The sequence below is a fragment of the Lactuca virosa genome, chromosome 2 (genome assembly GCF_052849685.1).
Source record: "Lactuca virosa cultivar CGN04683 chromosome 2, Lactuca_virosa_CGN04683_v6, whole genome shotgun sequence".
NCBI lineage: Eukaryota > Viridiplantae > Streptophyta > Magnoliopsida > Asterales > Asteraceae > Lactuca > Lactuca virosa.
Genome location: NC_136427.1, coordinates 93,085,873 through 93,109,735, shown reverse-complemented (window position 1 = coordinate 93,109,735; position 23,863 = coordinate 93,085,873). Strand labels below are relative to the sequence as shown.

General features: G+C 36.5%; 1 non-coding gene across 1 annotated transcript; it reads right to left on the bottom strand.

The window, feature by feature from the left end:
- Nucleotides 1–21,311: 21,311 nt before the first annotated feature.
- LOC145161766 (small nucleolar RNA R71) lies at nucleotides 21,312–21,418 on the bottom strand. The gene has a single exon (XR_013738641.1). It is a non-coding gene; the product is annotated as a small nucleolar RNA R71 (small nucleolar RNA).
- Between the last annotated feature and the right edge of the window lie 2,445 nt (nucleotides 21,419–23,863).

Sequence of the window (23,863 nt, the reverse complement as noted above, 5' to 3'; positions counted from 1 at the left end):
CTTCTCAATGAGTTTTTCCCCGATTGCCTCGAACCGCCAAAGAAGTACTAACACGTTTGGCCTAATCATGATAGAACGACCACAGGACTTTCTCAATGCAGTGAGAAATGTATAACAACCCTATTCTTCTATCACTCCGAATCTCCATCCTTGTTAACTTCTTTTCAGCTCCTAAATCGTTGATCACAAGCTCATTCTCCACAAGCTTCTTCAAGTTGTCTTTCCCGACATCAGCATCACCAGCCACGTCTTCTCCGGGTTGAACAAGGGATTCCTCACTTCTACGTTGTTCTATCCCACCCTGCTGTTCCTCATTTATCACAAAATTGTGTGGGGTTTCTGTTTCAAACTCCACTTCTGACTAGCAGCTTGATTGTTTCCCGCAACACTTGTACCACCTCCTTTCTGGTTACACATAGGAGATTCAAAGGTCATATCTCTGCTAATAACGAATTTTGGAGTCTGTTCTTCTGTACACCACAGACGATCACCTTTCCCTCCAGATGCATATCCTAGAAATATGCACTTCATTTCCATGTTCTCTAGTTTACCATCATTCACACGAGCATAAGCAGAGCATCCAAACATTCGTAAACTAGTGTTCTCAAAGGGTTTCCCAGACCACACCTGTTGAGGAGTCTTACAATAAATTGCAGTTGATGGAGATCTATTCGCTAGATAGCAAGTAGTATTAACTGCTTCCGCCCAGAATTGCTCCAAAAAATCAGTAGATAATCGCATGCACTGAGCATGCTCCACCAGTGTTTGGTTCATCTGTTCTGCCACTCCGCTTTGTTGTGGTGTTAGCCGTACAGTGCGATGCCTCACTATACCTTTTGTTTTGTAGAAGTATTCAAATGAAGCCTTGCAGAACTCCAACCCATTTTTTGTTCTAAGTGACCTGACATGGTTCTCGTTCTGTTTCTCAACCATCATCTTCCACTCCTTGAAACGCCCAAACACTTCGTCTTCATCATTTGTCTTTAGAATATACACCTAAGTATTCCTTGAGTAATCATCGATAAAAGTCACAAAGTATTTACATCCACCATGAGACTTCATAAGAGAGGGACCCCATAGATATGAGTGAACACACTCAAGAATCTCATTGCTTGAGTGTTGAACTGAACTCAACTTCACCCTGCTTTGTATCTCTTAAAAACAAGCTTCACCAGGTTCATCTTTTTCCAGTTGCATCTCTATCAAACAACCCTTTCTTGCTCAAACGTCCTAAATTATGATGCCACAACTTTCTTTCATCATCATACAAATCCAAGGACTGGGATACAGTCACCGTTCCCCTAATCATACAACCATCCAAAATATAAATCCCATGAGGATTAATCCTTCCCTTCATAACTACAAGAGCACCCTTGGAGACTCTTAACTAGTCACCATCTCCAGAATATTTCAATCCATCCTTCGCCAAATTGCCAAGAGAAATCAAATTATTTTGAAGTTCTGGGATGAACCATTTTTACAACCTTGATAATATATAAGAGTTATATATATATATATATATATATATATATATATATATATATATATATATATATATATATATACTCGGACCCGTGATGAGAACACTTAATAAATATCTAAAACATCCCTTCAACTAAACTACAAACTTGATCCTTTAGGTCAAACACCTCGACGAAGGTTAGTACTGTACATAAGTCATACCATAAATAAACCTGGAATGCGCACCTATGTTATTTATGGTCAGGACGATGAACAACCAACCTTGAGCAAGGTGTTTGACAAACTATAATGGTTGAGAGTTTTAAAGATTGAAGAATGTTCTCAAGATTCACAGTAGAAACTCAATACCCTCGCTAGAATCCTTATATCAAATCCAAAACAACGCATACAAATCATAAAAATACTTAAAATCTGCTATCCTAAAATTTCCCGATTTACCTAAATCCGAAGAAGAACGAAGAACCAATAGCTCTGCTACCTTCGTAGCAGGGAAACCCATAATTCCCAGTCGATCGTTCAGTCATCTCTAAACTTCTCTCTCCCCGATCTTCCAAAGATAACAAGGATCCTTCTGAGGACGAACCATCTACAGAGCCCACTGAATGGGAGGAATATGAATAAGAGAAAATAATGATCAAATATAAGAAACCGGTTAGAGAAAACTAATACTCTCGAGGAACAAAGCTGACAAGTCATCCATACTCGTCAAGTCTGTTTATCTTATTGATAAGTCTGTCGATAACGCTGTACTTATCCTAATTTTATGGAGTGTTCGAATTAACCCAGAAAATAAAATCTCTGATAGGCAACATAGATGTAGTAGAACAACATGATGAGTATGACACTGCCCATACACTATGCCATCATGTCAATTAAACAAAGAAATGTTGTTACCCAAGGTCATAAAATCTATACACTATAGTATAGAGTCCAACTGACCTAGAGCAAACTGAGAATCAAAGGATTTCAACAAATCAAAGGATGCATGAAACTTATAACCAGCTCGAGGAGCTAGCCAATCTGCTAATCAGAAATTTTAAATCTCTAACAAGGTTACCTAGGGTGATTGGTACCCTTAGATTAAGGTTAGGAATCATGGGAAAGTCATTATATGCAAACATTTATCCTTGCTATATCTCCTAGTAGACGAAGCTTTTCCATTACTAACCATGTTTATGTTTGGAAGCTGGGTGTAACAAGATGTAACCGGAATACAAGTATTTATGCGATTGAGTTGTTTTAAAGGTCGTTAATATTAACAATTTTCACTATATCATTTGAAATCGGTAAGATTTCAGTTCTCGCCCTATCATTTGAAATTGGTAGAATTTCAGTTCTCGCCCTATCAATTGAAATCGGTTGGATTTTAGTTCTCGCTCTATCATTTGAAATCGGTAGGATTTTTGTTCTCACTCTATCATTTGAAATTAATAGGATTTCAGTTATGTCTCTTTCATTTTGAAATCGGCAGGATTTCAACTATCTCTCTCTCTCTCTCTCTCTATATATATATATATATATATATATATATATATATATATATATATATATATATATATATATATATATATATATATATATATATCAATTGGAAATTTGTAGAATTTCATAAATCGATCGCTCTCCATAAATTTGAAATCTATAGGATTTCAGGGACAAGTTACACTAATGCACTATCATACAATACGACTCATACGTGCTTATTTATAACTAAGTGGTTACTAATACGTTCCTACCAACAATATTTATGCTTCCATTTTTGATAGTGGTACCGATAAGGAGCTTTATTTCTCATAGGTGTAGGAGCATGATAAACCATAAATCATACAAACATAACGAAGCTTACACAATAGAAGTAGCAAACAGCCAATTAAAAAACAATTTAGAAATACTCACTAATTACCTTCTCACCCTGTATAACCGCGTCATTCACATTGACCTAATGCCTATAATCATTGGAAGTCTCAATGTAATCATTAGAATAGATTGGTTATCGCCTCATCGAGCGAAGATTTAATGTTACGAAAAGGTCGTTCGACTACCTCTACGCAACCAAAAAGCCCTTATGATTTACGGAGATAAATCATGAAAGAATATAAGAGTCATCTCTTACATGAAGGTGAAAAAGTGTTTGTAGAAAAGATTGTCACACCCCAAAACCGGAACGGCGGAAACGTTCTGGGACGGAGGACGTCATGTACAGTATCATAACAATGCATAATAGTAAACAAGCAACAACATTCATTGCATTAATAGAATAATTTTGATACAAGCGTGTTCTGTATAGTTTATAAGACACCAAAAAAATGAATCAAAATAAAAGATGAGTCTTGAATGTGCTCCATCTTCTCAAAAGCTTCATCGGTACCTGTCTACTGATGACCTGAGAATACAAGTTATTTTGAAGGAGTTTATCAGCATTAACGCTGGTGAGTTCATAAGTATTTAGTGTCATTGCTTGTATGAAAATGTTTGTAAGTTTTCAATGTAAATGTTTGTAGTGAATAATTGTATCTCCTAGAAAATCCTATATTTTCTACTAAAAGTGGCCTTCTACCAAGGCATCAATGTTCTGTATGTTTGTTTCGTGTAAAAGTGTGTATTTTCCCAAGTATGACTATTATTAACTAAATATAGTTTAAACATTTATGAATATGTGAGAAGATCACAGAATAAACGTAATAGGGAAAATAATGTTTTACCTCAGCAGTAACACTGCTGGCTATAAAGTGATAAAATTCAGACTCCAAGTAGTATTAAATGTACAATACCCCTCGGGGAGTCTAAAGTAATCTTTAATCTTTAGTTGGTTAATTAAAGGCTTAAATGTGAACTCGTATGTAACCATGCTGATCGACGACTGAATAATTGATGACCCTCCGGTGTCATATGTAGTGAGGTGACATTTTATCACCCCTTGGCCTTATCGGCTGGGACTGTAGCTAGCAGTCGGGGTGTGGGAGTGTCTGTCCCGTATAGATCTATACACACAATGCCCGCTCTCCCTCCAGGAGAATCTTGTTACAAAATGATACAACACGGTCTTGTTGTATCCGAAAATAGTGTGTCACATTCTAGTTATCGTATTCTAATGTTTGTATAGTAAGTCATAGTGTAGTAATGTTCTCTCTGTACTAGTGTATAGTATATTCTCTTGTATAGTGACTAGTGTCTATTATATTTCGTTATAGTATGTTTGTAATGACTTGTAAATGTACTGACTCTTGTATGCTTCGTTGTACTAGTAATAGTGAGTAGTAATCTTTTAAACTATACCTATTATAGTTTACTAGTAATGTTGTTTGTATGCCTTTGCTACCCAAAGGTACTAAACTGAAGTAAAAGCTTTTATATCTAAACACATATATATGATATATAAGTAAGGTTTTAACGACATTTGGACAAATAACAGGATACTCTAAGTCCACAACCAAACAAGGAACAGGAAATAAAGTGAGCTATCAGTCCTAAGTCCTTCAAATCTTACTTATATAAATATATCTGCATAGACACGAGTTTCACAATAATGTAAGTTTAAAAGAGTTTGATAAGGATTTAGTATTTAAAAGAGTTTAATAAAATGTTTTTGAAGTGTTTGAAATCCATAAGTTTGATAACAATTTGAAAGTAATAGAAAATCTTTCTGTTCGTTCTAGTTATTAATCACATGTGATTAATATAATAACTAGAATGTTTCAACTTGTATTACCCCCCATAAAAGCATTTAAAATCGTTTCAAAGGTTGATTAAGGGGTATGAACTCACCTGTAGTGAGTGGTTTGGATGGAAGTGCTGGATAGGATGCTAACTGTCAAGTGTGGACTTGAGTACACACGGATCCTATTTAACATATAATGATACATATATGTATCTAATTAGTCATTAAACAACTAATTAAGCAAGTATTAACACCGTAGGACATGCAGAACACCTTGATTCAAGTGCTAGAAGTCCAAAGGGTTGTATCTAAGGGTTGTAGGGCCTCACATTGGAGTTTACGGCCCATGGGTTCACGGCCCAAAGTGTTTACGGCCCATGGGTTTACGGCCCAATGAGTTTACGGCCGTAAACTCATGGTATCTTGTACCATTTTGTGTGTTTAAGGTCCTATGTTCTTCCTTGAGGTGTTCTAGACTTAGATCCAAGGCTTAGGAAGGAGTTATGGAAACATTGCACCACTAACTAGGGTTTACGGCCAAGGGAGATTGCCTTGGCCGTAAACACCCTTTTGTTCATGATTTCTGGAAGTTTTCTAGATGTTTAACAAATGATTCTAGTATACAACAAGTTAAGGATAGTGTATTTACGTTTTGAAGGCAAATGGGGGTGTTTTCGGCCCAAAAAACTTAAGTGTTCTTGGTGTTCTTGAGGATCTTGAAGATCTAGACTCAAAAGATGAGATTTGTGTATGAATTTGAGAGTGAATCAAGAAGAAGAGATGTATTAACACATAGAGGGAAGGAATCACTTACATTTTTGAAGTTTGGAAGCAAAAGTCTCAAGATCCTTGAGAGAGAATTCCGAATTCTTGGGCCTGGAATGGTGAAAATGAAGGAAAAATGACTAAGGACCATATATATATCATGGTGTTTACGGCCACCATGGGTTTACGGCCGTAAACTCATGGTTCCTGGCCGTAAACACCTCTTTAGAGGGTTTATGGTTTGCTTGATAGTTTACAACTTCAATGGACACTTCCTATCACTCATTCTTTGGATATACTAGGCTCGGAATGCTTAAATAGACTCAAAATAGTGGTAGAAGTTAGCAGGAACAAGTCTAACTTTGTTTGGATTGAATGGTTTGTACAAGATTTAAATTTCGGGTTGTCACAAAGATGTTTCTTTTTCTTGGCACATGTAGTAGATATGCTTGGAAAGGGTAAGGAAATAAAAGACATTCCATAAGTGTGCGACAAACCGAACGTGTTTATAGAAGACCTACCTGGAATACCTTTACTAAGACAGGACGAATTCTGAATCGACCTAATCATGTGTGCAACACCAGTGATAAGATCTTCTTATCGCCTAGCTCCATCAGACACGCAATAACATTTCAGTCAACTCCAAGAACTTATTGACAAAGGCTTTATCCGACCAAGCTTCTCTCCTTGGGGAGCCCCGATATTGTTTGTCAAAAAAAAGGATGGATCGTTCAGGATGTGCATCGACTATCGAGAGTTGATAAAACTCACTATCAAGAGCCGATATCCACTCCCGAGGATCGATTACTTGTTCAACCAGCTATAAGGATCTTGATACTACTCAAAGATCGATCTAAGATCCGATTATCATCAACTCAGAGTTCAAGAAGAAGACACTCGAAAGACGACATTCAGGACTCGACACAACCATTACGGGTTCCTGTTTATGACCTTCGGGTTGACCAATGCATCATCCATATTCATGGACCTTATGAATCGAGTATGCAAACTCTATTTCGATAAATTCTTGATCATCTTTATCGACAACATCTTAATATACTCACGAACCAAGTAAGAACATGGCCAACACCTGCGATTGATTATGGAATTACTAAGGAAGGAGAAAATTTATGCAAATTTCTCAAAATTCAAGTTCTGGATCAACCAAGTGCATTTCCTCGGTCATGTGGTTAGTAGCAAAGGGATTCATGTCCACCCTACGAAGATTGAAGCAATTAGGGATTGGAAAGCACCAACAATGCCAACCGAAATACGTCCATTCCAATGGCTTGCGGGATATTACCGGAGATTCATCGAGAATTTCTCTAATATAGTCAAGCCTCTCATCGCTCTAGCTTAAAGAGACAAGTAATTCAATTGGGGAAGACAGTCACGAGTCTTCCTTCCAAAGATTGAAACAATCGTTGTTCAGTGCACCTATTTTGTCTCTCCCAGATGGAGTAAATGAATTTGTAGTATTATACGACGCCTCACACCAAAGATTAGGATGCATTCTAATGCAAAGGAATAAAGTCATTGCATACGCATCCCGCCAACTTAAGCTAAACGAGAAAAACTATAGTGCCCATGACCTAGAGTTGGGAGCATTAGTGTTTGCTTTAAAATTTTGGAGGCACTGCCTGTATGGAACAAAGTGTGTGGTGTTCAACGACCACAAAAACCTTCAATACATATTTGATCAGAAGGAGTCAACATGAGACAACGAAGATGGGTCGAATTGCTAAACGATTATGAATGCGAAATTCGTTATCATCCTGGTAAAGCAAATGTCATGGCAGACGCTTTAAGCATGAAAGATCGAGCAAATCCACTTCATGTAAAGGCTCTAACTCTAACAATTCATTCCAATCTGACCATCCAAATTGGAGACGCTCAGCTGGAAGCTCTCAAAACCAAAAATATCATGAAAGAAAACCTGCGAGGAATAGGAAAGCAGGTCGACCTTAAGAAAAACGGAACACGGCATTTCATGAACCAAATTTGGACCCCAAAGTTTGGTGAAGTCAAGAGTCTAGTCTTAAATGAAGCTTACAAGTTGAGATATTCGATGCATCCCGGATCAAACAAGATGTATCTCGATCTTAAGGAGCTTTATTAGTGGCCCAACATGAAGGAAACGATTGCCACATATGTCAGTAAATGCTTGACTTGTGCCAAAGTGAAAGGAGTGTACCAGAAGCCATCTAGTCTATTACAACAACCATCCATCCCAAAATGGAAACGAGAACACATAGCCATGGACTTCATAACGAAGTTACCAAAAACTTCAAGTGGTTATGACACCATTTGGGTAGTGGCCGACTGTCTGACCAAGTATGCCCATTTCCTACCCACCAAAGAAATTGACAAGATGGAGAAACTCACCAGGACCTGTCTCAAAGAAATAGTCAGACTACACGGTGTGCCAATATCTGTTATCTCAGACTGATATAGCATATACACTTCCAGATTTTTGCAATCATTGTAGAGGTCCTTAGGGACCAAGCTAGACATGAGTATTGCATATCATCCTCAAATGGATGGACAGAGTGAAAGGAAGATACAAAATCTAGACGACATGCTTCGTGTTTATGTGATAGACTTCGGTAATGTGTGGGATACTCACTTACCGCTAGCTGAGTTTTCATATAACAATAGTTATCATACTAGCATAAAGGTGACCCCATTCGAGGCCTTGTACGGACACAGATGTCGTTCCCCGATATGTTGGGTAGAAGTTGGGGATACTAAATTGGCTAGAAAACATGTTGTTGATAGTCTACTTACTGGTCCTGAGATCATCCACAAAATAACGAAAGAGATTGTTCAAACAAAGGAATGATTAAAGGTCGCACGTAGTCGTCAGAAAATCTATGTTGACGTGAGACGTAAACCCCTAGAATTCAAAGTAGGAAACCATGTCCTACTAAAGGTTGCACCATGAAAGGGTGTCATTAGATTTGAAAAGAAAGGTAAACTAAATACCTGATACATCGGACCTTTTGAAATCCTGGAAAGGATTGATCTGGTGGCTTACAAACTCAAGTTACCTCAAGAACTCAACAAAGTTCACGATACCTTCCATGTGTTTAACCTCAAGAAGTGTCTCTCGGATGAGAACCTTGTTATTCCTCTTGACGAGATCCAGGTCAACACTAAATTTCACTTCGTGGAAGAAACAGTGGAGATCATGGATCGAGAAATCAAAAAGCCTCAAACAAAGCCACATACGTATAGTAAAAATCCGATGGAACTCTCATAGAGGGCTAGAGTTTACTTGGGAACGTGAAGACCAGATGAAACAGAAATACCCATAACTATTCAACGGTGCTTTCTCCATTAGTGGAATAAGATAATTTCAAGATGAAATTCCTTTAATGGGGAGGTAATGTGACATCCCAGAATTTAGGTCTAAAACTATAGACTGTCTAGTCACCACGAACCTCTTTTCAATTTGACCTATTGAGTTTTAGTGCATATTTTGGAAAATAAATAGTTTCATTACAATTAAAATATATGAAATATTATCTTACTTCCATTGATGGAAAATCTCAAACGACTCATAATACACAAATTGTAACCTTAGTAATACTTCTGAAAAACTGAAAATTTGTATTAAGCGGTTATGAGGGAAACAATCACTCTAGTCTTGTAGTACATGTTAACCTGAGTCTGTAAATATAAAGAACATCCAAAACAGAGTTCGTATGCAAAACATACAGCTGTTTTAAGAAATACAAAATTGCAAAAATGGTCCCTATAGTACGCATTTTTTGGGGGTTTTAGTCCAAACCACGAATTTTTTGGATTGGTGGTCATTTTGAGCTAGTTTATTCGCGTTTTTGGTCCCTCAGTAAACTGAAAAGACTAGTATGCCCTTCTGATATATTTTTTATGCTTTTTCTATTTAATTTAAATGAAATAAAATATTTAACTAATTTGGGGCTCATCTCTCTCTCTCTCTCTCTCTCTCTCTCTCTCTCTCTCTCTTTCTCTCTTTCTCTCTTTCTCTGTATTTAGAAAACAAAAATCCCGATGTAAACCCTACACCTCTCCTTTTCCCATTGCCAGCAAAAGAAAAACGACCACAATTGGTGCTCACGACCTTCCATCATGTCTTCCAGACATAGATCCGTCGGCGGCGAACCAGATAACCAACTTCTTCTCTCTTCTCCATCATCTTTTCTCTTTCTCGTTTTTTGCTGTCGAGACTTAGCCGTCATCCTCAACCCCCCAAACCCATTGTATTCTTCATTCGTTAGAGTAATGGAATCTAGGGTTTCTAATGCACGATCCATCAGCTTCCTTTGTTTCATCTCTTGTAAATTGATCTCTGTGTTATTATTACATCTGTAGAGGCGAGTTTAATCAACAAGAAAGCCCTATCACTTTCCATCTCTATCACCCTTATTAAGGAAGAATGAACTGGGTATCAGATGATTTTGTTCTTTCTGATAAACAGTGTGGTTTAGGGATTTTTATGATCTGCGGTTTCTTCCCAATTTGTCCTCCACATTTCTTTCAGGTAAGTTACTAACTGTGTGTCTTAGTTGAAACCAGAGAGATGAGAGAGCTAGAAGAGAATCGAGAGGGAGAAAAAGAGTATGAACGAAGGAGAAAGAGAGAGACCTCTAGAGAAAGAAGAACATACAACCATCGTCATGCCTGCCAATCTGCCATGGCCTGCAATAGCGCCAATGGCGGCAGTGGAAAAGACAGTGGTGGCATAGGGTTGGGCGGCAATCGGAGGTCCTTCGGTGGTCCGGAAAATGACGAATTTCTTGGAGAAAATCGTGAGAACGATATCCGGTGGTCCAACAACAGTCACATTTTCTTTGGGCATGTCTCCGTTTCATATCATCCTCTCAGACCCAAATAATTGAAGATGTGTGGCTAATTTCTCAAGAAAATCTGTAACTACATATTTTTTTATATGTGTTCTTACCAAGTTTAAAATAGAGAATCCAGAACTATATTTGTATATGTAGGAATGGCTACATGTTTGAAATTTGGGAATCGTTTCTTATTTTCTTTCTTTTTCATTCTTCTTATTTCTAGAAACGAATCACACGATTTGCATATATGAAGTGCAAGTTTTGAGTTTTGATTTGAATATATGGAGAGAGAGAGAGAGTATGTGGGCCCCTATTTTTATTTTATATATATAAATACTTATAGGAAAAAAAAAAGAAAAATGGAAAATAAATATAATAAGGGCAATTTAGTCTTTTCAGTTTACCGAAGGACCAAAATCAAAAACAAACTACCTCAAAAGGACCACCAATCCAAAAAAGTCGTGGTTTGGACTAAAACCCCAAAAAAATGCATACCATAGGGACCATTTTTGCAATTTTGTCTTTAAGAAATTGAACAACCAGGTAACGGCTAAACGCATGTTAAGTGTCAAATGACGACCTTCAGTTGAGCCATGGGGTGTCTTAGGAAATGAATTTCGATCCCCGATCAATTTTCGTATGAACCTTGTTTAATTTAGGAAATTATCATGTTCCTAACTTTTTATGCCCGAAAAATACCTTGATCCGTTATGGATAGGGTTGAGACAACTAAACGCCAATTTTCGCCAAGAAGTTCGCCTTCTTCCCTAAGTTTCACTGTGTAGGGTGACTTCTGCGTTTCGGATCAAAAAGTTAGTTACGTCAAACGAATCAGGTTTTGATGTATTATTTTATTTTGGAGCTAATTTTCCCGTCATACGTCGTCTCGACTATTTTACGAAAAGAAAGTGCGTAACTATAATCAGATAATACCCAGTTATGACTATCAATCACTTTGTTAGGATAGCTACGCTTTGAGTTAACGGTTATCGTTCGTACCGTTAGTCTTAGAATATTGTCTATTATTTGAATTTGTAAACAAAAACGTCGCCACTGGAATTTCACGAAACGCCTGTCACCTACTTAGGATAAGTTTGGAAACTAGGCTTTTATTTAGACCGTCGGATGAGATTGGATTTGGACCGTTGGATCAGGATTGCATATCTTATATAAAGGAGGGAGGGGCTCCCTAATTTCTCACCAGTTCATCTTTCTCTCCTCTCTCTCCTACCGATCTCTCTTTCCCTTCGGGTGTCGGAGCCGTCGTGAGCCACCACCGGCCGCCTTCCTCTGCCGAGCCAGAGATCCGAGAACCACCGGACAACTGATTGCCGCCTCCCCTTTTTCCGATCTGACCTCCGGAGAACACCCTCTGACTGACTTGCTGCCTATACCAACCTCCGGTCACCATTAAGCCGCCGTTCACCGCCTCCTGTCGCCGCCAACCGCCCCAGTGAATTTTACGGCCAATTTTCCGATCAGCTTCTAGTCAAGTTCAATATTCCTCTGGTCAATATTACTATTTATTCGACGACATTTTCCGGCGAAACCCTATTGACCGATATTTTTACGATGAATTTTCCAACCAATTTACTGGCGAATGTCAGATGAGTTTTTCTGAGAAAACACTATTTACCGGAAAAATACTATTCAACGACAATTTTTACGGTGAACTTTCCGACCAATTTACCGGCTAAGCTCTGACGAGTTTTTCTGGGTAAACACTGTTCACTGGCAAAATACTATTTACTGATAGTTTTTACGGTGAACTTTTTGACCAATTTATCGGGGAAGCTCTGAATAGTTTTTCCGGGAAAACATTATTCATTGTCAAAACACTATCCACGTGGCACTATTCACTGGACTTCGAAACTGCTATTTTCTGGACTTTCTTAATCCATTCGGTTCTCGACTACAAACCCCACAAGTGAGTGTTATGGCCCATCTTTTTAAATTTTATATGCTTTAGGGAAGAATACATGTGCATATACATTGAGTAATGCAAAACATACATAAAATGTTATCTTTTTATCCAAAAAATACTTACGAACTTTAACTAGTTTATGAGATGTTATTTTGACAAATACATACTATGTACACATAAACTAGTCGTACATTTGATACACATATGTTATGATGTTTTAAAAATGAAATATTTACAAAAGAATAAGATATGTCATTTTACTACAAAACCCAATGATTTATGTGACAATACATGTCATAAAAAGCACGTCATAAAACTTTCTAGTATTTCACGAGCCTTCATTATCTCAAGACATTTTCCAAACATAAATTATCTAGACAACACTTGACGAGCAAAGAAATTAAAAAGGTCGAAACCGACTAGAAAAGAGCCCAATTAAGAGCTCAAAATCCACCACCACCAAGCAAATTGGTTTTCATCGTAGGGCAGGTTGTTTCAGGTTATAATGAGACATCACTCACAAGGTGTTTATGTTTAGTAATTTTTCGCCATAACTACATAGTAGCTCTAGTACAGTTGATGTTATTTGGATGCACATCTCAAAAAAGTAAAGTATGTTGCTATTTAATGGTTTTAATTTAAAAGTAAGCTTCAATTACTCACAAAGCAATGAAATGATATACTTTTTATTTACCAATACTGGGAACATATCATTGACGTTGATTTAGTCATTAAATTATTATTATAACAAATATAAAGAAAACAATAGGCTAATCGATACATCAGTAAGTTCTAAAATTATACTTATGTCACATTAATAAGAATTCTAATGGATCTAACCTTGAGGTTGATTTTCTCACATGATTGCATGCCAAATAAGATGAAATATCACATTCTGGTTACCGAGGGATTTGAATTTTTTAACAGTTTAACCAAGAAACTAATATTATAATAATCATATATTAATAGTCTTTAGTGGCTATAATAAAAGAAACTTATGGTATAGGTGCCACTTTTGTTCCATGATCTTTTGAGTTAATGAAACTGTTTTCCTCCCGTCGCTTTCTCTCTTGGTTCTATCTGCTTAAATCTTTGAAGGATATGTCCTAAATCTTTTAGAGGTGATACCCCATTGCTGAATGATGTTAAAGAGGCTTTTGATGGATCATTTGTTGAGGTAATATCCCATTGCTGAATGATGTGAATACCACCACCAACCACTTTCAGTCTTGCTTTCTGGTGCAATGAAATCGGCCATCGCCTCTCAAACAGGAAACCCCACCACCTCGCCTTCGCCATCGAACACCCACCACCATATGTTAATTGAATTTTCGTCTAAAAAGTGCTACCACCCAGAAGCTTCTACTTCGTCTTATATTATTATATGTTCATACACATACCTTTGGAGGTCAAAATCAGACATACTGTTAGTTTCTATTTTGAAAATTTCTTTTGTTTTTTTAATTTTGTAGAAAACTGTACGAATGGTTGCACAGTCAACAAATTATAAACATTAATTCGCTTATTACTTTAAGTTTTTCCTCATATTGAAATATTTTTGATGATTTTAAGATTGAGTTTCTGAATTTGTATTGATATATTATTTGAGATGCAGTGTTTTAGCATATTTGTAGACTGTCGGTTAACTATTCTTTATGTAAGATTCTTCACAGAGGAGTGAGAATAAATTGAACATAATTGGATATGTCATCTTTAAGTTGATCTGGCTTTTCCTTTAATGGGATTGGATGTCATATGTTTGATAAAATGACTAGGAGACTATGTTGTGGTTCATTTATACAGGAAAATATCAAACTATGCTCACAACTCATAAGGTTATCTAAAATTAATTTCCTATATCTTTTTCACTTGCAACTGGTTTGATTTGTTAGGATTAGGATTGATTGCTTATACTTTGTTATCATGCATATTGATAAGGTGTTATGGTTAAAGAAGAATTATCCTAGCATGTAGATGATGGTGTTGTTGATAAGTATCAGAGTAAATTAATAGATGTTGATGGGAAGTGGATAAAGAGAGAAACAAGGTAATAAATTGCTCTACAAATGATGATGACGACGAAGAACAAAATTAGCACCATTGTCACCATGATGTAGCGGTTAACTAGAGTATCCATCATGTTAGTTGTTACAGTTATGGAGATGTAAAAGCTCTTGAATATGAAATTGAAAAAAAGACCCAGGTGTTTGATAAGATTATGAGGATTAAAGAGGTTGTTAACAATACCCCTAGTGAGGTATTTCCCTTTTACTTTACTAATTTAATCGAACAAATAAAAGGAAACAAAGGCATGTGAGAAGCACAAATTTTCATTTCACCAACTTCAGATAATGGCAAAACTCCCTAAGTATTGCAATGGTGGTGGTTTACATGGTGGGTGTTAATGAAGAATCCATTTTTTTTTCATATTTTTGTTAAATTTTACTAAGCTATCCACACCATTTTTTCTAAATAAGAAAAAATCAAAAAGGCTCCAAAACAGGTAAATTTTCTTATTTCAAGTGATGTATAACAATTTATGCTCTGGCCGTAAGCTCTGCAGGTTATTCAATTGATTTTTTCATAAGCAATCATTGTTTTCTATCAATTTTGTCTATTTCTAATTGCAGTCTCATTTTAGTGAAATAATTAGTTATCTTGTTTATGAATTAGAAAAATCAAGCATTGCCTTTTGAGTTAATAGTGTCGATCAGTCAATTTCGATCTTAATCTAGAATTGGAACAACTAAAAGTAGATATTAAAGTTGTTTTACTAAGGAGAGTTAACATCAGAATATGATGTTCATGGAGCTTCTTTGATTTTAATATCTTATGTCACAACTCAAAATTATAGACCCAGTGAAGCTTAAACCCTAACCAAACACAAGTGACACTCTATTGCAATCCTTGTTGCATTGTATCATCTATAGCCTTAGGGCTTGTTAATAGAGTTAACAAAGAAGTATGGGTTGAAACTTAAACTAATTTAGGGTATTATAAATGAAGATAGGTGAAAGACTAAGGGTTTAAACCATAAATATAACCATTAAATGAGTTTTCGCCCAAGTAATTAAATGAGAAAAAGGTTTACGGATTTGGAATGAATTCAAGAGGGGTTTACGGATTTGAATTGTTTCAAAAGTGTGTTCACGGTTTGGGAATTGTTCCAAAAGGGTGTTTTCGCTTGGCCTAGATCCGAAAACACAATTCAAAGCCCATTAGGGGAGAAAACTGAATAAGGTAGGGAGAAAACACACTTTGTAGCCCATTAAGAATTCGAAAACTCCTACCCTTTTGACCTTAGAAATGAAAACACACTTTCTAGAACATATTTCATTCGTAAACACTCCTAAATATCTTCATAACTTATCCATAGTTAGCTTCCCAGTGTAATTACCTCACATTCATCGCCTCATAAGTTTCCTTCATATTTAAGTTACTTCATATATAAGTCTCATATAAGATCATTCTTTCATTCTACACATCCAGTAAACAAAAACGTTACCATTCTCTCTCAAATAGCAAAACCCATTTCTTTCATTTTAAGATCAAGCAACTCCAGAGATCATTCTTCTTCCAAACAAGTTATAAGATTACGTAAGTATTATTCATATTATTTAGTGTTTATGAAACACTTATGTTATAAAGATCATCTCATTCACACACTATTGTGTGTTTAAAACCATTAGGATCACGACATCTCTACCGTAATCTAGCCCGAAGGTCACCGCTTTCATCTCGATATCTAGTCAAAACCACACACTAGGTGAGTTCATACCCTTACACTTTTCCAAACTTTTTCTATGTTTTAAGGGGGGGAATACAAGTAAAACACACGAAATTTTTGTGTTTAAAAATATAAATTGTTTATTTCGTTCTATTATACTTTATAAACACTTTACGCAAAAATGCTAAATAAACGTTATTGTCAAAATTATAAACTTTTGAAGTTGTTAAAATAACGAGGATTTTATTACATATATAACAGTAAAATAATATGAAAAACAAACATATAAATTATAATAGGTATAATTTATGGGTCAGTTCAAAATGATTATCATCATAAACATGTTTAAATAAAAATTATATTATTATTTATTAAAAGGTTTTTCACTGTATTACTCGTGAACTCGTTGTAACAAGATTTGTGAGACATGTCTTCGCGTACTTACCTAAGTGCCATCGAAAGACCCGACTTATTAACCAGAGTCTTCTGGAGGGAGAGCGTGAATTTGTGTATAGATCTATACGGGACTGACAATCCCGCGCCCTGACTGTTAGCTACAGTTATTCTGGGTAACAAATGTCATTAACTGTACTGACGTCCGAAGAACGTCGTATCAGGAAATCTGTCATATTAGTATGGTTATAAGAACTCACATGGAGAAAACAACGACTCATTTACGTAGTAATATACTTTTCAAACAAGCTTAAGGGGTAGTAACTATATGATTACTTAGTGGATACGTTAGAGTTATATATTATAAGGATCCGATAGACAGTGGAATATGTGATTTCAGCCTCATTTCTTGTTCCTTGTTTGGTTGTGGGCTTAGGGCAGATTCACCCATTCAACTGTCTGTGCGATCTCGGTTATATACAACTCGTATGTACTTAGTAATCATAGGAGGATAGTAACATCGCATCTAGTTTACAGGGCAAATACATCTTCAACTAGTTTTACTTATAAATAAAACTAGGTATCATTAAACTAAGTATGGTAATTATACTTGTGCTTTTCGGTCTTGGAACGATTAAGACTACAAATCGGTTTCATAGAAAATATAGGATTTTCTAGGATAAACATCATTATTTTGAAGGTAAACAGTTTTCGATTTAACTTTCTGAAAACAAATACAATTATTTACTGAAAACTATGTTTTACAATAGAGTAAGTGGAACTAGGAACATATTTACAAAAGGTTCAATACTTATTTACAAACTAGTATAACATAAAGGACCTTAAATTGTTAATTCTATGATTTCCTTAGTAGAACAAGTTGTTGGGTTTTAGTATACTACAATATCCTATGGTGCACATACAACCCTAAATGCCTTGGATCTATGTTTTTTCTAATTATACATGTAATGGTGTTTCCAAAGCATTAAGCCTATAACTTGCATGCAATTGTCATAAACAATATAGAATACTAGTTAAGATGACATACCTTTTATGTAGCTTGAAACCTTGTTGTATTTGGCCTTAAGAGCTTAGCACCAATAGTATGAAATGCCTCAAATGGCTCACAACACACCTAGGACAAAGGTGGCTCTTGAGAGAGAATCTCCATGCCCCAAAAAGACCTCCATGAACTCCAAGAACTACAAGTAGTGGCTTTTTTAGGTTATGGAGCTCATATTTATATGTAGGATTCCAAGAGTTATGGGTATAACCCAAATCCATACCCATGGGTTTTATGATCCATGGTTCATGTGGCCCAACTCTTTATGTATCCATGCATAAACTTAGTCCAATATGAATCATAAGCCCAACACATACAAATATAACCAATTACCATAATTAGTCCCCATAGATTTAATTAGTCTCTTTTGATCACTAAATTAATTCTTGATCAATACTAATTAAATGATATGATTTCATATTAATATATTAGAACTTATAATATATTAATAAATCAAATATAACCTCTTCTCAAAAGTCCATCCTAACAAATTGTCCTGATGTTATGCAACCCAAATGGACCATGCTACTCTTGGGTCGAGTACATACCAATAATAATTATGGGCTTAGACATCTAATCCAACAGTCTCCCACTTGGATAAGTCTAAAATTATTATTGCAAATATGACTCCAAAATCCCGACTAACAATCGTAGCTCTTAAAAGCCGATGTCGAACTCTGACCTAGTCAATGACGTGTCCATAAGATAAGGGATCATATATTCCTCCATTCTAGATATCATATGGACTGAGACATGAATTATAATCATTCTCTCTGTCCATCTGTGTTTCCCGATTTCTGATTGATGACGACCGGCTAATTGAACAAATAAAATCAGTCCAGGTCCGACCGCGCACTTAGGATTGTCATCACTAAATCATGGAGGGGCCCACAGATATCGCTTTTATCCACATGGGGTAAAAGGAATGGATAAACTTCAGCCCAAATGCTTGCTTGTACTCACTCATCAAATTACACACAATGATATGTTTTATAACATCCAAATTACTAGTGTTTTTACATATGTCAATGTGCAACCGACTTGCAACTACAACTCACACGTCTCTGTTTGAAGAATATAAGATATTATCGTCTCATGATCATTCGTGATAAAATCCATGAAGTGATTCAAATGAGCGTGGGTTTAATCCAATAGTCGAATCTTATTCCAGGAGCACTCATGAATACTACATCTATGTCTAAAACATCTAGACATACTACATACCCATTCATGACAGTCTTTCCTCAATACCTACTTCCAAAGTATGATCGACTGTGGACGGTTTGAATAACCTAGTTATTCGGGAAGTCAAAACATGCAAAGTGAAACACAAGAATAATACTAATCCTAAATGGCCTCAAAACGTTTGAGCCATGATATGTGCATATTTAGCTATATATTTCGATTGGAATTTTATTACTTTTTTTTGGCTAATTTAATGCAATTTATGGACAAAAGGTACTTAATTATGTTTAAATTGTATTTTCAGTCTAAAAGATCTGCTCGGAAGCAAAAGGAAGCGGGAAATGTAATCGGGAACTCGGGAATTGAAGAAAGAAGAAAAAAAGTCAAAATCCTGAAGAACTCGACGAGTTGGATCGTCTAGTCGACGAGTCCACACGAATGTTCGCGAAGCAAATACAAGTCCTTGTCGTACACGGATTTTTAATAGGGGACTCGGCGAGTCGGTTATCTACTCGACGAGTAGCCCCTGTTTTTTGAAGACTATACATAGAACCAAATTGCCGACACCAAACCACTCTCTGGAACCCTTGGGGATTATTTTGCGACTAAAGGTGCTGCTGGAGCTTTGGAGTTCGTGGAGAAAACCCTAACCTTCAATTTTAAGGAGATTAAAGGAAAATTTAGTTTACTCTTCACTTTATCTCTTATTTGAACCATGTTTGAATTATTAGATCTTGTTTGTGAGTTACTATCTGTTGTAATTATGAGCTAAACCTTATATTTTCTGTTTAGGATAGATAAATTTATAACTATGGATTAATTTATGGTTGGATTAATTGTTTATTGGTGAATTTTGTTTTATTAAGCTTGTTAAAGAACCTTATGCATTAACCACAACTATTTTCTGTTAATTAACAAGTAATTAAGTTGCATGGACATCTCTTAATTGCTTATCTCATATGATTTATGTGAAAACATTGTTATGTGCCTAGGAATAGCGAACGTGAATCTAGGGTTAACTAGAAAATGGGTAAATTAATGTGTGAGCTTGTGTGATAAACCATCAACAAGAAGTTAATTGAATTAGTTATTTGATTAACTAATTAAAAGTCTTATTTAACCCGAATAAATAAACTAGGAAATTCATTAGTTTAATCACTTGATCACTGCTTAAATTAATCTGTTTTTCTAAGGATTGGTAATAGCGAATGTGAACCTAATCACTTTAATCAGTAGCCACTAACAATTAATCCATTGCACTTGCCATAAAATCAACCATAGGAGTAAATGAATCGAACCTAAACAAAAGTCTTCTTATTATTGAATTTAGTTGGTTTTTACTTACTTTGCTGTTAGTTACTTAATTTGCGTGTTATTTAATTTGTTAAGTTTCTAGTCTTGCAAAAGTAGAGAAAACCTTTTACTTTTATTACTTGTTTTAGTTAATTCTAGTCATTAGTATAATTACCGTTCCCTGTGTTCGATATCATGTTTATTCAACTATACCACCTTGAACTCGCCGAGTGCAGTCGAAGCTACTCGACGAGTCCAAGACGAATTTTCAGTTTCGTTTTTATTTCATTTTTGTTCTTTTTACGTGTATTTCTTGTTTCCTTTCAGGTATTTTATGACCCGAGGATTAGGAACACCCTTGATCCCACCACTCGAAAACCCGAAATCCGCCTCTTAGGAAGGACAAGAGCAAAACCGTAGAATCATATTCAACACCAAAGAAGTCACCGTTTAAGAGCCTCAAATCAGCCTTTAGCAAGAAAAAAGGGTCAGAAAGTTGGAGAATCCAACAACACGAAGGAAGACACCGAGTACGAAACCGAAAGGGAAGGAAGCGAATCTGACATAGAAGGAAACGACATAGAAGGCGAAGTAGCTAACACCATGGCGAACATCGATGAAGTTCCCATGGGTGAATAGAAGAAAAGGATGTGTGACGATACCAGACCAGGACTCGTGCACCCGCGATTCCCGCAACTGCCACCTTTGAACTTAAGGGCCACATACTTGGTCAACTTAAGGAAATCCCATTCTTCAGGAAGGATCACGAAGACGCATACAAACATCTTAACGAGGTCAACGACATAGCCGACTACTTCAATGTTCCTAATGTGACTCGTGATACTGTGTTGCTTCGTATCTTACCGGTCACATTTAAGGGAGCCGTGAAGGATTGGTTGAAATCACTCCCTCTAGGATCCATTACCACTTGGACTAAAATGCGTGATGAATTTATCGATCAATTTTGCCCTCCCTCAAAAATAGAAAAATTGAAGAAGGCCATAGCCAATTTTGAGCAACAAGCTGGAGAGTCACTTTATGAGGCATGGGAAAGATACAAAGGCCTACTAAGGAATTGCCTACATCATGATCTAAGCAGTCAACAAGAAGTCTCCATTTTCTATGATGGAGTAAATGTAACAACTAGGCAGCTCCTTGATTCGTAAGGACCACTCACAAATAAGCCACCTCCAGTGATAAAAGCACTAATTGAAGAATTCTCTAAACACTCTAGAGAATATCATAACCCAAGAAATGACTCAACTAGAGGTATGGTGAATGCTATTCCGGATGACATGGCGGAAATGATGGCAAAATTGGAAAGCATGGATAGAAGAATGACTAAGATGGACCAATCCATCCATGCCATTAGAGTGGGATGTGAAAACTGTAGAGGGCCCCATCTTACTAAAGATTATGACCTTGACGAGAACGGGAACCGGAAAGTGCAAGTGTGCTACTCAAGCGGTGATAGATATGATGATGATTGGCGTAAACCCAAGAAAGAATGGCTAACTTATGATGAGTACAAGAAGGAAAATGAGGAAAAGTATAAGCAAAAAGGAAGAGGTTTTTATCAAAAAGAGGAACTGGTACAAGAAAAGAAGTCAGACTTTGAAGATATTCTTACGAGATTTGCAGCTGCATCCGAGAAAAGGCACAATGATACTGATGCTGCAATTAAGGAGCAACAAAACTTAATGAAGGAGCACCAAATCATGATGAAAGACCAAGCAACCTTGCTTAGGAACCAGCAAGCTTCCATTCTTAATATTGAAAAACAACTGGGCCAACTTGCATTACAAATAAACGAGAGACGACCGGGTGGACTTCCCAGTAATACCAAAAATAATCCAAGAATGGAACATGTGAATGCAATAACAACTGATTCTAACGAAATTTTCACTCCTCTGACCCCTTTCCAGAAGGATCCCGTGATGGTAAAAGAAAAAGAGGCAGAAAACCGGAAATCGAGAAAACCCGACTCGGCTCGTCGAGTCGAGGAGATGGGCTCAACGAGTCCCAGGCCTGATTAGAAAAATGTTTCTTTTGTTAAACAATATCGGCCTCCTTTGCTGTTTCCAAGCAGAGACATACAAGATAAACATAGTCAAGAGTTTAGGGAGATAATAGAGCATATTAAGGCGCTTCAAGTGAATATCCCGTTTATCAAAACAATCTTTCAAACACCAAAATATGCGACCTTGCTCAAGGGACTCCTTACGAATAGAATAAATATGACTGAAGTAGCTGAAATAGTTTTGAACGAGCTTCCATAAAAGATGGGTGATCCGGGAAGCATCACTATACCCTTCCAATTTGGAGACTTGATTACCACTTGTGCATTGGCTCATTCGGGGGCTAGTATAAATGTTATGCCATACACCTTCTTCAAAAAGCTAAATCTCCCAGAGCTTAAGCCTCTTCACATGACCGTCCGTTTGGCTAATAAAACGATAATACATCCGAGGGGAGTATGTGAAGATATTCTAATCAAGGTGGACAAATTAGTGATCGCTATTGACTTCTTAGTATTGGACACGGAGGAAGACCCCAAGGTTCCGATTAGTATTGGAAGACCATTCTTGAATAACGCTTTGTGCTATAGTTGATGTACGCGAATCAAAACTCACACTTAGAGTGGGGTATGATTCGGTAATTTTTGTGGCCAATAAAGAGAAGAAGAAAACAAAGTCAAGTGAAGATAAAACTTTCTCAATGGATATGGGTGATGAGATGTTAGAGAAAGAGCTAGCACTTTGCTATGCGAACAATCCAAATCAATTCCCACTTTCTTTAGAAGAGGACTTTGATGTCGAAAGAGACTTAAAAGAGTTGGAGAAGCTACTTGAGGAAAGCGAAGCTAATGAGGATCTAAGCAACTGTTAAGAAACACATTTGGCTTGTCTTGATACAAATTTGCCATGTGGTAAAGCAATTCAAGATGACAAGAAGAAGAGTTTGGAAGAAGAAGAGAACACTAAGTCTTGGAATAAAGATGAACATTACTCTTCCATTGGGTTACACATAAATGATCAAGGAGGAAAAGAAGAGATACCAATTACAATTAAGAGAACCAAGCCTCGAGCTCGAGTATCTACCACTTTTGGAGTGTTCACTTTTAAACCCCCGGATGTTCAAGCATATGAAGAAAGCGAGGAAGAATTCGTGGCCTCAAGTGTGAGATAATGACTGAAAAGCCAATCAAGGAAATCAAAAGAGATGTAAGTAAAGTGGGATACAAGGAGGAAGTGAAGAAGAAGGAGTGTGGGATAAAGTGTAAGTCTGAAGAAAATGCCACAAGGAGGAGAAAGGAAGATTTGAAAAGGGCGTATAAGAGGAAACTATATACTTACAAAACGAAGTATAAAGTGAAAAAAGTGAAGATGGAGATCTCATTGGAGGAAGCCGCTGAAACGTAGAGCGGGAAGGAGTCCAGCTAAAGACTCCTAAAAAAAGAAGCGCTTTCGGGAGGCAACCCGATTTTAGAGTTTGCTTTCTTTTAACCTTTCTTTTTCATTTTACTCTTCGTTTTTTT